The sequence below is a fragment of the Melanerpes formicivorus genome, unplaced genomic scaffold (assembly GCF_026170545.1).
Source record: "Melanerpes formicivorus ecotype bairdi unplaced genomic scaffold, bMelFor1.0.p_v2 SCAF_3, whole genome shotgun sequence".
NCBI lineage: Eukaryota > Metazoa > Chordata > Aves > Piciformes > Picidae > Melanerpes > Melanerpes formicivorus.
In genome coordinates, this window is record NW_027142355.1 from 23891807 (window position 1) to 23906914 (window position 15108).

At 41.4% G+C, this 15108-nt stretch overlaps 1 protein-coding gene across 4 annotated transcripts in view; it reads right to left on the reverse strand.

Annotated features, from left to right (window-relative positions):
- LOC137457138 (endonuclease domain-containing 1 protein-like) overlaps positions 1-15108 on the reverse strand; it is a 215835-nt gene that overhangs the window by 171170 nt on the left and 29557 nt on the right. For all 4 annotated transcript variants that reach the window (XR_010991218.1, XM_068168940.1, XM_068168948.1 and 1 more), the window contains exon 2: positions 3140-3399. The gene's annotated coding sequence lies outside the window, so the exon portion shown is untranslated. The remainder of the gene's footprint in view (positions 1-3139; positions 3400-15108) is intronic.

Genomic DNA, 15108 nt, shown 5'->3' on the forward strand with positions numbered 1-15108 from the left:
CATTATTACTCTGCAACAGGCAATTGAAGCTCTCTTCTGCTCTCCAAGGAGCCAGAGAACTAAGATATGGCTCTAAAAACCTCAAGATACACAACTTTACGTAACAACTGATATTCCCAGATGTTATTCCTGCTCTCTGGGAATTTGAAATTTTTTTTCTTAGTGAGATGCTTGATGTAACTTTCCGGTCTGATATACCTTGAAATACATATATATAGGGGTAAGGTCTCAAAATGAAAGCCTGAGCAAAAAGGTCTACTCATTATTTGAGTTCCCTCTTCTCTAACTGGAAAGTAACTTGCCTCTTATGGTTCTCGCCCTGCATTTGCTCTAAAATTTTACTCCTGGCTTCTTTTGCTAGAAGGAAAAGCTCCATCTGAAAAATCTCAACCTGAAACATTACCTGAATTTCTAAGCAACAGGGAAGTTTTCTAGGAAAGCCTTATTTACTTCACAAAATAAATGTGTATTTTAATGACATTTTTAGACTACCACACTGTAACAAACTCTTGATATAGTTGTTCTGATGGTATAGAACCAGAGAAAAAATTAAAGATCATCCTGATACAGTGATTTAGGAGAATTACCACATCACTATTTCCCCCTTTATTTTTTACCTTTCAAAAAAATCTCAACTTAACATAAATAACATAAATCTTGTTAGAGAAAAGAGTGTAAAGAAGATTTACTTGTTAGAGGTGCACACAGCACTAACTCTTAATAGCCAAGGCTACAAAAACAAGTATGTGGACACACACTGCATCACTTCAAGAAATTGTAATTATTCAACAAATCACTGCCCCTAAGTTTCCACTCTCCTTCAGTCCTGCAAAACATCTGGAGGGTAAAGGTTATTTAAACATAAGCTATCATTAGAAGTCAATTTTGCCTCACAGTCTTTCCTTTCACGCAGTCCAGCTGCCTAAATTCAGCATCCCTGTTCTTCTTTCTATTAGAAGCTCTGTTAACAAACTCCATGTGGCTCACCAGTATCCTCAGTGCTGAGCCACAGAAACTTGTGTATCAAGTCTGGTAAAACTGTCAGTCAAATGTTTGAGCTGGGAAAGGAGGTTGAGCAAGTTGGTTGTGCTAGTAAACCACTGCAACTCCACCTGGCACAGGAAGCTGCGCGCTGAAATTAATCTGGAGAAAAAAAAGCCCAAGTTTTGCATGTAAATACATCTAACTGCACACCTGAGGTTCCTTAAACATTAGACCTCTAGGCTAAATTCATGGTTCAGGCTGAACCATCAAGGCAAATCATTCCCTTCCAGCAGGTTTGAAGTAAGTACCTTCAAGGAGCTGTTCATCCTACCTGCATTTCACCCCACGGAAATCTAAGTTTGATGAGAAGAATCTCACCCAGAGTATTTGAGCTAAAATGGAAAAACTGAGGTACCTGCATGTGTGTACTGGGTCTTCTAGATCCAAGTTGAAACTCCTCCTGTGTGTACACTCTTGGGAAACCTGCACTGCTTCACACGATTGCCACCCAGCTATCACATGACTCTTACACAAATACACACACATGTTCTTTCACAACTACCCACTTCCAGCTTTAAGAGCTACTTAGGCTTCTTGGAAAGCAGAGCTGGATCCACATATACCAACTACCCTCACGCTACTTGCGCCACCTCAGTTCTGCATCATTTTCACTGTTCCTGGTGCAGAGATTTTGCCACCATTCTCTTCTCGTGCGGAAGACGTGTTTGTCTCCGAAAGCATTTGCCTCAGCTCCATACTGAAAGGAACTGAAGAGCCTGAAGAATTACTTCAAAAAGAAAAACGATTTGGCAGTTAAGCTGTGGTGACAATGAACTGGAAATTAATTATTAGGGTTGAAAATTGCAGCTGTTCTCATCTGGTACCTGCAAGTATCAGCTTCTGAAGTTCTGTAGCAGCAGTTACAGCAGTAGAAGGTAGCAGTGGTTAATGGGTAAGTCCTATTGCCTCACATCACAAAGCTACCGCCATGCCATTTTTTTCCCTTCTTGGACCCACCGTATCTAAAAACAATGATCCTCTTGTGCTGTGGAAGGGATGGAATGTGAAATCCCATCCACATCCCAACAGAATCCCACAAACATTTTGGCAATAAAAATTTATTATGCAAATCCCAGATGGCATCCCAAATATTTCAACTCCAAAATTTAGAAATATCTTTTTTTTTTCCTCTTTGCTTAAAATAAATTTCAGAAAAGCATCATGCCCAAAATTAACTGCACAAAAGCATCAGGCTAGGTAACCAGACTTAACTGAGCAGTTATTTGGGCTATGGGAAGAACGTCAATGTGGCTTTCTCCATTTCACTTCATTGTCAGAAATGAATAGTATTTTTCTATTCAAACATATTTGAATGACTGGCAGAGAAGGAATATATAATAAAGCAGATACATTCAGTAACATATTATACTTCAAGAAGAACTTTTCCAGTTATCTAAAGCCTAACAGCTTTACCATAAACTTTCATATTGATGTTTCAAAATTCCAGAACCAAACTTATTATTTTAGCTATTCTTTGGTATTCTAACAGACCTCCTTTGCTTACCTTTTGGGTTCTCCACTATGTAATTTCAGCTCTGAATCTGGGAATGCGGTCTTCAAAATAGTTTTAGCTGCTGCTTCGAAGAAGCTAAACCTGATCATCAGTTCAATTTCAACATCAACTTAATCACTGCTGTAGCCTTCAAGCTACGGGATAAAGATCAATCCTTGATTCTGACTGTCATTTTGCAGTGAGCCCACTCCTACATTCCTTTTATATCTATCACTTCACTGAATGCCAAAAGAAATCTCAGTGTACTTGGCATGAAGGCTGCACTTCCTATATTTATGCTCCCACTAATGTATGCTCCATTTTAGTCTTAACCAGTTTTAAATCATCTGTGAGCAAAGACAGCATAACGCACAAAATAGTTCACGCAACTGCTTTACTGATACAAAATATTGTTCACTCACATTGCCTTTTGCATCATCCTCCCTGTCCTGGATTTTCTGTTAAAACATACCCAAAAATTAATGTAGAAGGATCCACGGCAATTTTCTTAAGTGCATATTACACACTCACATTAGGATTGTTGCTCCTAGTCACACTTCCAGTACCTCCAGAAAATAAATTAGTACTTTTTAATTGCACTACCTTAACTTAGCTGGCAGAAACACATTTGAATCTTCATGACAGATGAAAACGAAGTGTTCTCTCCAGGCAAGAATTCCTTCTATCTGGCACACTAACACTTCATCCTTTTTAATTATTCCACAGGTGGTTGCCTTGGAAACTGCCAAGTAGCTCTTGGGTTTGAGGGATCCAGCATGAGAAAGTAACAAGCCTTTGTAGCCACAGCATTCGTCTCCGCGTTGGCTGCATCAGCAGGGTAACAACAGAATGGTTGTGAAAACCTGAAAGAGATGGTTAAAATGGACAAAGATTAATTATATCGACCAATCCTTCAAAAATAAAACACAGTGAATGCTGATAGCCCCTCCACAGCGCAGAGAAGCTATGCTTCTGAGCTGCACTGCTGATGCTGCCTCCCAGCACAGCACTGAATTTCACCTCCGGGAGGACAGCACTAAAACGTTGATGCTGAAGGTTGCTCCCCAGTTCAGCTTTCGAGATCAAGCAAGATGAGATTTTCCTCAGCTTCAGCAGAGACCTTCCTAAGCGTCTGGTCAAACCGCCTGAAATTCGGCGCTATTGTTTTTCTCAGAATAAAAATAGAGTGACTATAAATAGCTCCCATGGCAAATGCTGAGTCACTGTATTTTGTATCATACAGCAAATGGCTTCAAACTTCATTTAGTCTTTAGAACTAAGAAAGTTTTGTTTGCTTAGAACACAATTAAAAGCCTGGCAGAGCATCTTGTTCTGCATTCTTACAGCTTCTCTGACATTACAGAATATTTTCCTGCCCCTCTCTGCTTTCTCATTATTTCACATGCTGCACCAAAAGAAAAATTACAATAAAAAGAGCCATCACAAAACCAAATCAAAACCTAATTACATTTTCTGCCACTGGGCAGTGTTGTGAATCTCACTTTCTCAGAAATCTTTTTTGGTTGTCTTGTGTTCACTTTAACAAAAAAACAGCTTAACAGTAAGCCTTAGAGGAAGAGTTTCACTAAACCTCTCAGTCATGCCAATGGTCACTTCTGGATCCTGAGGCTGTCTCATGAAAGACAGGAAGGATCTATCAGCATGTCCAAGCTATAGGTGACTTCAAGACATCACTCATATGGGAGTACTCCAATCTGCAGTATTAACAAATTGCCTGGCAGGATCTCAAGTAAGACAGCACCCTGGAGGTGGATTTGCCTGCACCCTTCCATCACAAGACTTCTAAATTCACAAGAATACGTTAGTTAATCCTAGAGGTGAGTTTCAGTAGAACAAAGTAAGCTAAATATGCATTTGTGTAACAGAAAAAAAATTGTTTAAAAAGTGAAGTAGCAGAAATGTTTATGAACCATCTCCCCAGGGTCTGCTTTGTCCTTTCAGGGCAGGTCCTCTCCTGCAGGCTTGCTCTCAGCTTGGCAACTCAGTCCATTTCTGACTTGTAGAAACACCACAGAGCCAGCTTTGGTCCCAAAGGACAATAACTGCTTACGTGTCCAACCCCACCCATTTCACAGCACTCCCTTCCTCTACCCATCCTAGTCCTCCTTTCTAGTTCCTGACAGGCGTTTCCAAACTTACAGCAAACTTCCAGAACACTTAAAATATCTTTTAAAGCTTCTGAATAACTACCAAATTGCACTCCTGCTTTCCCTCTTTCTTGCCTTCTTGAATCATTTGTTTCTTATTCCAATTCTCAAACAGGCAAATTTCCTTCTCTCCCATCTTCCCTCCCTCATCAAATCCCACCACAGACAAAACATGTTTAAATAGTCCTCTGCAGGTTGTCTCCTTCTTGGTGGGCTTTGTAGTTACTCTTTGCTTCCTCCAGCACATTCTTTTCAGTCAGTAACTTGCTCCATTATAAGCAAAGTTTCCCAAAGATTAACTGAGAAGAATAGGCTTTTCCTTTCCCTTACTCCCCCAGCACTTCTAGAAGCCAGACCTATTTAATAATTTCTGGATGCAGCTTAGGATGGACTCAAGACTTCTTAGGTCCCTTGTCCCACCATCCCAGGGTACACTTCCCCCCTCTATCCCCACCCTCTCTGAGAGGTAACCTGTCTTCCTTTCAGTCCAACATGCTTGGTTTGTCTCCTCATAGGGATTCTCCCTGCAGAAGTGACATGCCCAAACACTGTGGAATATTGAGAGCATTTTCTCTTTTCCTGCTCTTCATAATCATAGATGTGATCTCCTGCCTGTGCTGTTAATGCAGAAGAAAAATCTTTCTCTTTCCCAGTTCTCTTGAACATCTGACAGACTGAGTCTCCAAAGCTTTAAGATGACTCTTATCACAAAATGGCCTCATGTCATAGGATTTTTCTTCTCTGCCTCAGATATCTTGACACTACTCTCCAGCATATCTCACTCCATACTCATGATTTCATTTTATTGCTTCTCAGAGGGCAGACAGAATTCAATCTATGAAATCAGCTCAGTGTTTATCATTGTTCCGAATCTGGTACCTCACCAATTCCCCACTGTCAGTCCTTTTAACCCACCAAAATGTTGCCAAAAATGGTGTATCTAGGTCTCAGTAGGCACAACGACCTCTCATTTGCCTTATTCTCAGAGCAGTATCATTCAGAGATTATTCCAGAAGTAGTGTTGCAAGGCTTCTCCTACCTTGATTTAAATCTTACAACCCTTTAAAGACATCTCTTAATAAGCTGACTTCTAGAGTCTTCACCTGTAGTAAGTGATGGAAGTACTGCACCTTTTTCCTATCCTCATCATCCCATAACAAGTAAATCCCTTTAAAGGCTGTAAAACAGCTCTTTCTAGTTTTTTTTTTTTTTTCCCTATGTATTTTAACAACCTAAGATGTTATTTATGTTAAACATTCATTTTAACACCTACGTGTCAGATATTCTGTTTCTGTGAGCAACTCCACCTGTGCTCCTGCTCAAGCTTCTTCAGTTCAGACTCTGCTTATCAAGTGATCTGGCTTGGGTTTTGGGCTCCTGGAGTATCTTGCTGTTCCACATAGATAAAGATCACTCATCTGAGCCATGAGACAATTCCAGTGCCTTACATCACTTAAAACCAAAATTGAAGTCAGACTTGTAACCCCTCAGATGCTACTAAGACCTGGATCCACAAGGAGTCCCCACTAGTAGAGTTTTAAGCCTCTCTTTGAAGAAGGAGATGTCACTCTCTGAAGCTCTTTTCACAGAATCACAGAATTAACCAGGTTGGAAAAGACCTTTAAGATCGAGCCTAACCTATCACCCAACACCATCTAATCAACTAAACCATGGCACTAAGTTCCTCATCCAGTCTTACTTTTAACACTTCCAGGGACAGTGACTCCACTACCCCCATGGACAGCCCATTCTAATGGGCAATCTCTCTGGGAAGAACTTCTTCCTAACATCCAGTCTAAACCTCTCCTGGTGCAGCTTGAGTCTGGGTCCTCTCCTTCTGTCACTGGTTGCCTGGGAGAAGAGACCAACCCCCATATGGCTACAACCTCCTTTCAGGCAGTTGTAGACTGCAAAAAGATCTCCCCAAGCCTCCTCTTCTCCAGGTTAAACAACCCTCAGCTGCTCCTCATAGGACTTGTGCTTCAAACCCCTCACCAACTTTGTTGCCCTTCTCTGGACACGTTCCAGCAACTCAACATCTTTCCTAAACTGCAGGGCCCAGAACTGGACACAGGACTCAAGGTGTGGCCTGACCAGTGCTGAGTATAGGGGCAGAATGACCTCCGGGCTCCTGCTGGCCACACTGTTCCTGATACAAACTAGACTTGAGAGAATATTTCAGTGCTGCTGTCTCCTCAAAAGCATAAATAAAAACTTCTGTCTCAGTCTTCAGGGGACATATGTCTTTGCTCACTTCCAGCTTCAGCCCCCAAGCCCAAGGCTGCCTTCAGATTCACATCCTGTCTCCACCACCACTGCTACAAGACCCTGAGTCACCAAGTGCCTGGAGGAGCTGCCAGCACTCTTCTCAGAACGAGCATCATCAAAACCCTAAAAGCACTGTAAACTCCAGAGTTATTAGAAAAATACAAAAAACCATGGAACTCCTGAACAGTCAAACTAAAAGCATGATCATTAGAAGACTTATGAGTAACTCTCCAAGTTCCACTGTTTGTTTTTGGTTGTTTTTTTTCAGGACTGTTCTCAATCCATTTACACCACAATTTTGCATAATCCCTACACATCCCTGAAGGTTTTGTTCCTGTGGTTGAGCATTTACTGTTTTCTCCTCCTTAGCCTCCATTGCTGATGCAGACTCTTTTTGGCCTAGTCCCCACCTTCTCCTCTGAAAAGCTGCCCCCCAGATAAATGCTTAGAGGCTCACACAGAATGCAAGATCAGAGGCCTGTGCCTGAAGGAGAAGACAGCAACCAGGACAGCACAGAGAACCCTCCTCCTATTGCAGTCAGCAAAGATACAAACAATTCTTTGACCACAAAATTACAGGGATCAGACAGGACCTCTGAAGATCTTTTAGTCCAATCCTCCTGCTAAAGCAGGATCACCCAGAGCAGGCTGCACAGTCATGTTAAGGCAGGTTTTGAGTCTCTCCAGAATCTCTTTGGGTAGCCTCTTCCAGTGCTCTCATAGGAAAGCAGTTTCTCCTTATGCTCAAACTCCATTCCTGATGCATCATCCTACACTGGGGTTTTCAAAGATGACCAAGGATGATCAGATTGCCAAACCCTTAATTAACAACATCTAAGTTCTCAATTCCCTTTTTATCTGTGGAAATTTCTGGTTTACATCAGTAAGGTATGTTCAAGCTAAGTGCAAAATTCTTTGGCCTGTTCTTGGTTTCACCCACAGTTGAATTAATAGATCTGGATAACTCAAAGACCACTAATTCTAAAATTGTGGTTTCTCGAGTTGCAATTCACATCTCCTTAAAAACTCTTTGAAAATTGCTATGTACAAAACTGATACACAGCCACCACATTCCTCAGTCAACTAGAAAGCTGATAATTGTATTTTCAGCATTAGGAGGAAGGACACAGCTTTTACCAAATACCAGACTTCCTTTATTTCATATTTTGAATGTGATGGGGTTTGGGGGGTTTTGTTTTGTTTGCAGTTTCCTGTTTGTTTTGTTTCATATAAACAGATCATATACATATTACATATATATGACAGCAGAGACACACCCTCCTGACAGTGAGCCTCACTGCCCTCTTGGGAAAAAGCCTCCCACTGACTCCAAAGGCACAGAATCAAAATACAGTGGAGGTTGGAAGGGATCTTGTGGAGATTTAGTCCAACCTCCCTGCTAAAGCAGGGTCACCCACAGCAGGTTGCCCTGGATCATGTCCAGGCAGGTCTCGAGTATCTCCACAGAAGACGACTTCACGACCTCCAGAGGAGCCTGTTCCAGTGCTCCTTCACCCTGAAAGGAAAGAAGTTTGTTTAGGTGGAACTTCTTTTAACGGTGCCCACAGCCCTTTGTCCTATCACTGGGCACCACTAAAAATTCTGTCTCCTAAGGTTCCAAAAGCAATTAATCACTTGAGATTCTTTCTAAAACAGAAAGTCTGCTTCAACACTGTGTACTGATGCTCCCTTCTCACACCCTTTTCTGAGTTTCTCACTCAGTTTTCTAACTGAGAAATTCAACGATATTTTAGCAAGATGCATCAAGTCCAGATACCTTTCTTGAGAAAGGTTGTCAATAATGTTCTGTGTTTTACTATTTGAAACATAGTAAGAGGAAAATAGCAGTAATCTTCTGAAAGCATTAATGGCTGGCAAGAATCCCATCTTTTCACATAGGATGAAAGGACCTTGTGCTGTGAAGAAAATTAGTTGCTCTTTACTGTGGTGGGTTTGTAAGGTTTACTTTCAAGTGCTTGGCAAATAAAAAAGCATCTCTCTCTTTAAACTGTTGTGAAGCACAAACATCTAAATCAGACTGCAACGCCTTCTTTAAGTTACTCCACCAGCAAACATCACTACCACTTTGCTATTCTACAGCTTTGCCAGGCTAATACATACCTGGCACAACGAGTACTGAAACAAAGATGAAAAGGAACAGAAAAGACCCCCTCCTTTTCTGTATTCAATAAAAATCTAAAGTCAGTATTTTAAATGAGAAATATGGGAATTTCCCCCATAAAAATCACAGGTGGCCAGAAAATTTTTACCCAAGTCTTTGGTAGATTCAAGAAAAGAAAGTATTCAAAATAGATGTAAAAATAATGAAAATGACAGAAAACACTTTGTCTAGGATATGGCTGCTGAAGACCACAAGTGTCAAACAGTAACTGTATGAAGGGAAATGAGAAGACAGGTAAAAAGCTGAAAGGCTTGGTGAAGTAGAAACAAAGCCCCCCCAAGAAGAGGTGCAGCAGTAGAACTTCCTCAGGACAACTGCGGCTAAGCAGCTTTGAGGAGCTTCATTTAAGTGACCATTTGATTTTTGGACTGTCTTAAGTATGGTTATGAACATAAAGGTACACTGGCCATTAGTCAGCTCTAAAGTGATTACCTCACCCTTCACCTCGGTGGCAGCAACAGCCTTGCTAAACGGGGTTATTAGGAGCTCCTAACCAAAAATGGGAAGAACTGAGCTCCCTGCAGAACAGGCCTCTATACCAGTTCTCACATGTAAACTAAGAAGTGTACTAGCTAGGACCTGCTGAGATGAACTCTTGATGAAACAATACACAATCAGATTATCCAAATCCATTTCAAAAGAAGAGAGTATTTTTCAGTCTTAAGTAAACACACTGCACGGTGCTGCCAGAAGAGACATGGAATCACCATGCTCAATAGTAAGGAACAGTGACACTTCTTCACCCATTCAGCACTGTTGTCTCAACAATGCTGGAATCCTTCAGCAAGAAAATACAGCACAATTTTATATAATAGCTTCCACTCTAGGAAGAGTCACTGGTAAACTTAAATGCAAACAACAACAAAAGTTACATTTTGACAGCATTACAAAGAAGTCAGTTTCAGCAGTACCTGGAAAAGTTTTTTTTCCCTACACAGAAAATAGTATCAGTATGTGATGGGCCAGAAGACTAGTATGTATTCTGAATTTCTAGTTCACAACCACACAGGGACAAACTTCACAGTGTTCTCTGGTGATGGTGTAGGTCTGGAGCCATTCCCTTGCCCAGCCTGGATAATCTTGGATTGGTCAGCATGACCTGTCCCTGGGATCTCATTCTTTAGAGCTCCATTGCTTCCTTTCTCTGTAACAAGAGAGGATGTAGATGTGGTGCTAAACGACATGGTTTAGTGGTGGACTTGGCACTGTTAGGTTCCTAGCTGGACTCAATGATCTTAAAGGTCTTCACCAATCTAAACAATTCTATGACTCAGAAAATCACCCCCATCCTCAGGCTGCAGAGGAAGCACAACTAGCATTATGTACAACTCTCTCTCAGATCTGCGAAGGTTTGAGAATGCTCTTCTCTCACTAAGTAAGAGAGCTGGCACATACCAAATACTCTCATAAGAGAAACAAACAACTCAGTGGAGAGAAAACACTTCATTTACCGTGAAGTTCCCCTGTATTAGGTGTTGTTCAACAGCTGGGTGTTCAGACATTGCATTGCCTAAGAAATAACAATTTCTACCTTTAAGATTGAGTTTATTTTTTGAAAGAATACTTGGCTAAACACAGTCCTCATATGCTAGAAGCTTCCACATTCAACCTACTAACACCAAGACCAACTTACTTCATGTAAGTCCTCTAGTACAACAGTCCAAAGCCTTTTCCCCTCAAGTACCTACCAATTGTCAATTACTGCAATACAGGTACTTATCAATAAAATAAACATTGGCACCTTGACCATACTCACTTCTGAATAGCTTTTGCTGCACCAAGTAACTGCATGTTTTGTTCTAGTGTTTTGAGGCACACCTGGTTATAAAATCACAGTATTAAAACTGAGGACCAGCCTTCAGACATGGACACATACTGCTGGCTGCAGAGCAACAGGACCCACCATTGTAACAGAATTATTTCTGGCAGAAAATGGCCAAGAACCAACAGCTAAAAGTAACCGTGGTGCCACCATTTGTTCTAGGAAAAGCCACCCTAATGCATTTCTTAACACTGGCCATTCATTGCCATCCCTGATCCACCTCCTCATTTCTAACAGCACCTTTCATGCAGCTTTGTAATGAGCTAGATCTTGGTCCTGACAAATCTTTGCTGCTGGGTCTCCAGTGGGTTCACTGTACAGCTGCAGAAGGATCAGGCTAGGACCAGGGGCCAGCGCTCCTGCCATGCCAGCTGGCAGCAAAGCAGGAACAAGCGACTGGAGGAAGCCGAGTGCTTCTTTCAGCAGCTCTACCACTTTATGCCAGCTTAAAATTCCCACAAAACTACAGAGAAGAGCTTCCTGACATATCTCAAGTTAGAAATGCGATGAAACACAACTTAAAAGAAAGTACAGACTGTTTAACCAATAGGACAAATCACTGAGAAGTTAAGATTTCACCATCTCTTCGAGTAACTTCAGAGTAACACAGCAAGCCTTTCAAAAAAATATTTTCAACAAACATCTCCTAATTTTTCAGTCAAACATGAACTACTGAGCTCGAAACAGGGAGTAAAAGTTACATAGAATGACTTGCAATATCCTAAATGTCAGAGACCAAATTATCTAACATTTCCTTCTGCCTTGTGTCTTAGAAACTTATATGTATTTTAGTTCCCCTCCTGGTTGTGTCAGATCAGCATGCTTTAACAGTTGGAAGCAAGAGAGTCAGATTTAATGATATCCCTGCTTGGAAAACATCCAGCGGTTAAATACAATTTCTTCATGCAGAAACAAGAAGCTGTAACATTTGATCTGGAATTCGTACCTCGTTAGAAGGGAATCAGCAGAAGTCTCACTTGGTCCTGCTACCGAGCTGACGGTGAGGGAGCAGGAGCTGTGCTAGAACTGGTTACTGACCTCGTCAAAACTCTCTGCTGCCAACGCCATGAATGATAATTTCGCCTGCTACAAGCAGACAGCCTCACTGAGTGGGAATCCTCACATTCAAAAGCAGCAAGGAGGAGGGTCACATCAGAAATCCTTGCTTTCAGCATCTTTCTTCATGCTTTGGTACATTATGGGTGAAGAAAGATGCTTTCTCTCTGCCTCAGTAACTGTAGAGTATTTCATGCTTTGCCAGAAAAAAATAAAATACAAAATAAAATAATGCAGAGATTTACAAGATGTGTAGCACTTGGCAGCATTTCAGAACTGCTGAGTCACTCAGATGAGTTCATTTAACACAATTTTGAAATAAATGGATAATTTCATATATCCAAGCCTATACATTTTGCAAAGCAATGAAAGAAGGGAGAGGAAGAGATGACACAGTGCATGGCCTGATGAGTGTGGCCTGCTGCCAGTGCCCACACACACGCTTATTCTCTCTTTTTCAGCCTCTGTCATGTACACACACCCCCTTGAAGGAAACAATCCGCTCAGGGCAAGTAGGAGCATTTTCCTAGTGCTACCAACTTCTGCCAAAATTCTATTTTTGTTTTAAAACAGAGATTATGTTCACTTAACCACAAGGTAAATTATGCAGCAACATCTGTCAGAGAAGTAGAAATGGAAGAAGCAGGTATAGAGAAGGGAATTCAGGATTCTTTCAAATCCTCTCCTGCATTCTGTGTGACCAATGCCTTTCAGCAAAGTGGAATTCACCACCACCCCTGGCAAACTGCACTTTTAAATCAAACACAGAGACTGCATATGCACTGAAGAAGTGTAGTCAGATAGTGGGGAGAACAGTCATCGATAAATGATGTGAAAGGAGTGCTGGGAGATAGGAGATCACCACTTACCACACCTAACCGCTGTTTGGCATGGCACAGCTTGAAAACCAACTGCAAGCACATACTGGAAATGAAGACACCACTCAGAACCATCTTAATCATCAGGAGTCTTTAAAATCCCATCACACTTTCTACAAATTCACATCCTCTGACATAGGTTTGGTGTTTTAAGTGGTTCAGGTGGGACTTCAGCCACAAGTTCCTCAGAATCATACAACCACAGAATGCTTTGGATTGGAAAGAACCTTTAAAAGGTCATCTAGTGCAATCCCCCCCGCAGTGAGCAGCAACATAACTAGATCCTGCTGCTCAGAGTCACATTCAACCTGACCTGGAATGCTTCCAGGAATGGGGCTTCTACCACCTCTCTGGGCAGCCTGGGCCAGTATTTCAGCACCCTCAGTGTCAAAAAAAAATAAATTTCTTCCATAGATCTGGTTTCTCTTTTAGACATCTCCTTTTAGTTCAAAACCATCACCACTGTCCTGTTGCAACAGAAATGAACTGCACGTAACTTACACCACAGGTAAGCAGGACCAGCACGAGAACTCAATGCTACGCAAGACTCATCCTATTTTCTAATACTGTTCAATATTAATTAGCTTTTACAACAAAAAGTTTTCAGTGCTGTTTCTAATAACCTGAAAGAATAAAAGATGTATCACTCTCCCAGCAAACGGATACTAGTAGAGAAAACATTCAGAGGCATCAGCAACCCCAGGGTAAGACATGGATAATTTTCTTGATGTTTAGTCCCAACTCTGATTGCCAGATAGTTTGAGACTGAACTGGCTAGGGGACAAGTGGCAGTCTACCCATGTAGGAGGCAATTCAGCAAGTGATTATTTGTTAGACTGAGAAACAGGACAAATTAAACAATTCTTAGCTTGCATTGATGATGTAACCAAATCAGCCCAAGCTAAAACTAGCTTGGAACTCAAAGCAGAGTGCTGCAGATGCAGCTGGCGCTGCTGAGTAAGCACAGAAAAGAGGTCAGAGGCATAAATCAACTGAAATCCAGAAAGGAACTACGTAGGTACTGATCACATGATTTCTATGTTCAGGGACAAACTAAGAATTTTTGAAGTGGACATAATGTAAACAACAGAAAATTTCCACTCCGCTTTAAAAGCCAAACTAGAGCTGTTCACTGTAAAAGGACTCCTGCTTGATCAGTGCTGACAGCTTACTGATGGCACAGGAATCCTGAACCACATCCATCACTCCTCTACTGCCTTTATGGTCCAAGTAATGCAAAGGTCAAGAATGAATGTACCCAGCAAACAAAAGACACCCACTCTTATGCACTGAGAATATATTTCACTTGATTAGTCATAAAGAAGTTCATTTGCCCCTTTGAATGACTAAAAATACCTTAAATTGCTTCAGTTTTATGACACAATTATTACAGGTCTGGATCAGTTCATAGAAGAAACTCAGATCTAACCACAACTAAGGCGTGAGTATTGCATGATCTGCTTATGGAAAAGTAAGGAATTACACTGAACCAGAGCAGGCCCAGGAGGCCACAAAGGTGATCAGAGGGCTGGGGCACCTCCCATGTAGGGACAGGCTGAGAGAGCTGGGACTCTTCAGCCTGGAGAAGACAATGCTCCAGGGAGATCTTATAGCACCCTTCCAGTACCTGAAAGGGGCTTACAACAAAGTCAGGGAGGGACTTTTTCCAAGGGCTTTCAGTGATAGAAGAGGGAACAGATTGAACCTTGAGGAGGGGAGATTTCGACTGGGTATTAGGGAGTAATTCTTTACAGTGAAGGTGGTGAGACACTAGAACACGCTGCCCTGGGAGACTGGATGCCTTCTCCCTGCAGATGTTCTAGGCCAGGTTGAATGAGGCCTTGAGCAATCTGGTCTAGTGGAAGGTGTCCCTGCCCATGGCAAGAAGGTTGGAAACAGATGATCTTTAAGGTCCCTTCCAACCCAAACCACTCTGTAATCTATGAATCAAAATTAAACAAAATAATTTTCTGTTAGTAGTAGATGCAAGCTTACAGAAACTAACTGGTTAAAGTAACATGCTATCAGCATTAAAAAACATTTCTACAGAAAGTCTATGCAAAACTCTGACTTGAAACACTAAAAGAAATTGTACTCCACTATTACATGAGTATTGAACTAACCCCATTTCCATTTACATAAGCTGCCAAGAGAATGCTCTTCCTTTTCAGCCTTTGTGATTTCTAGAAAAAGTCTTT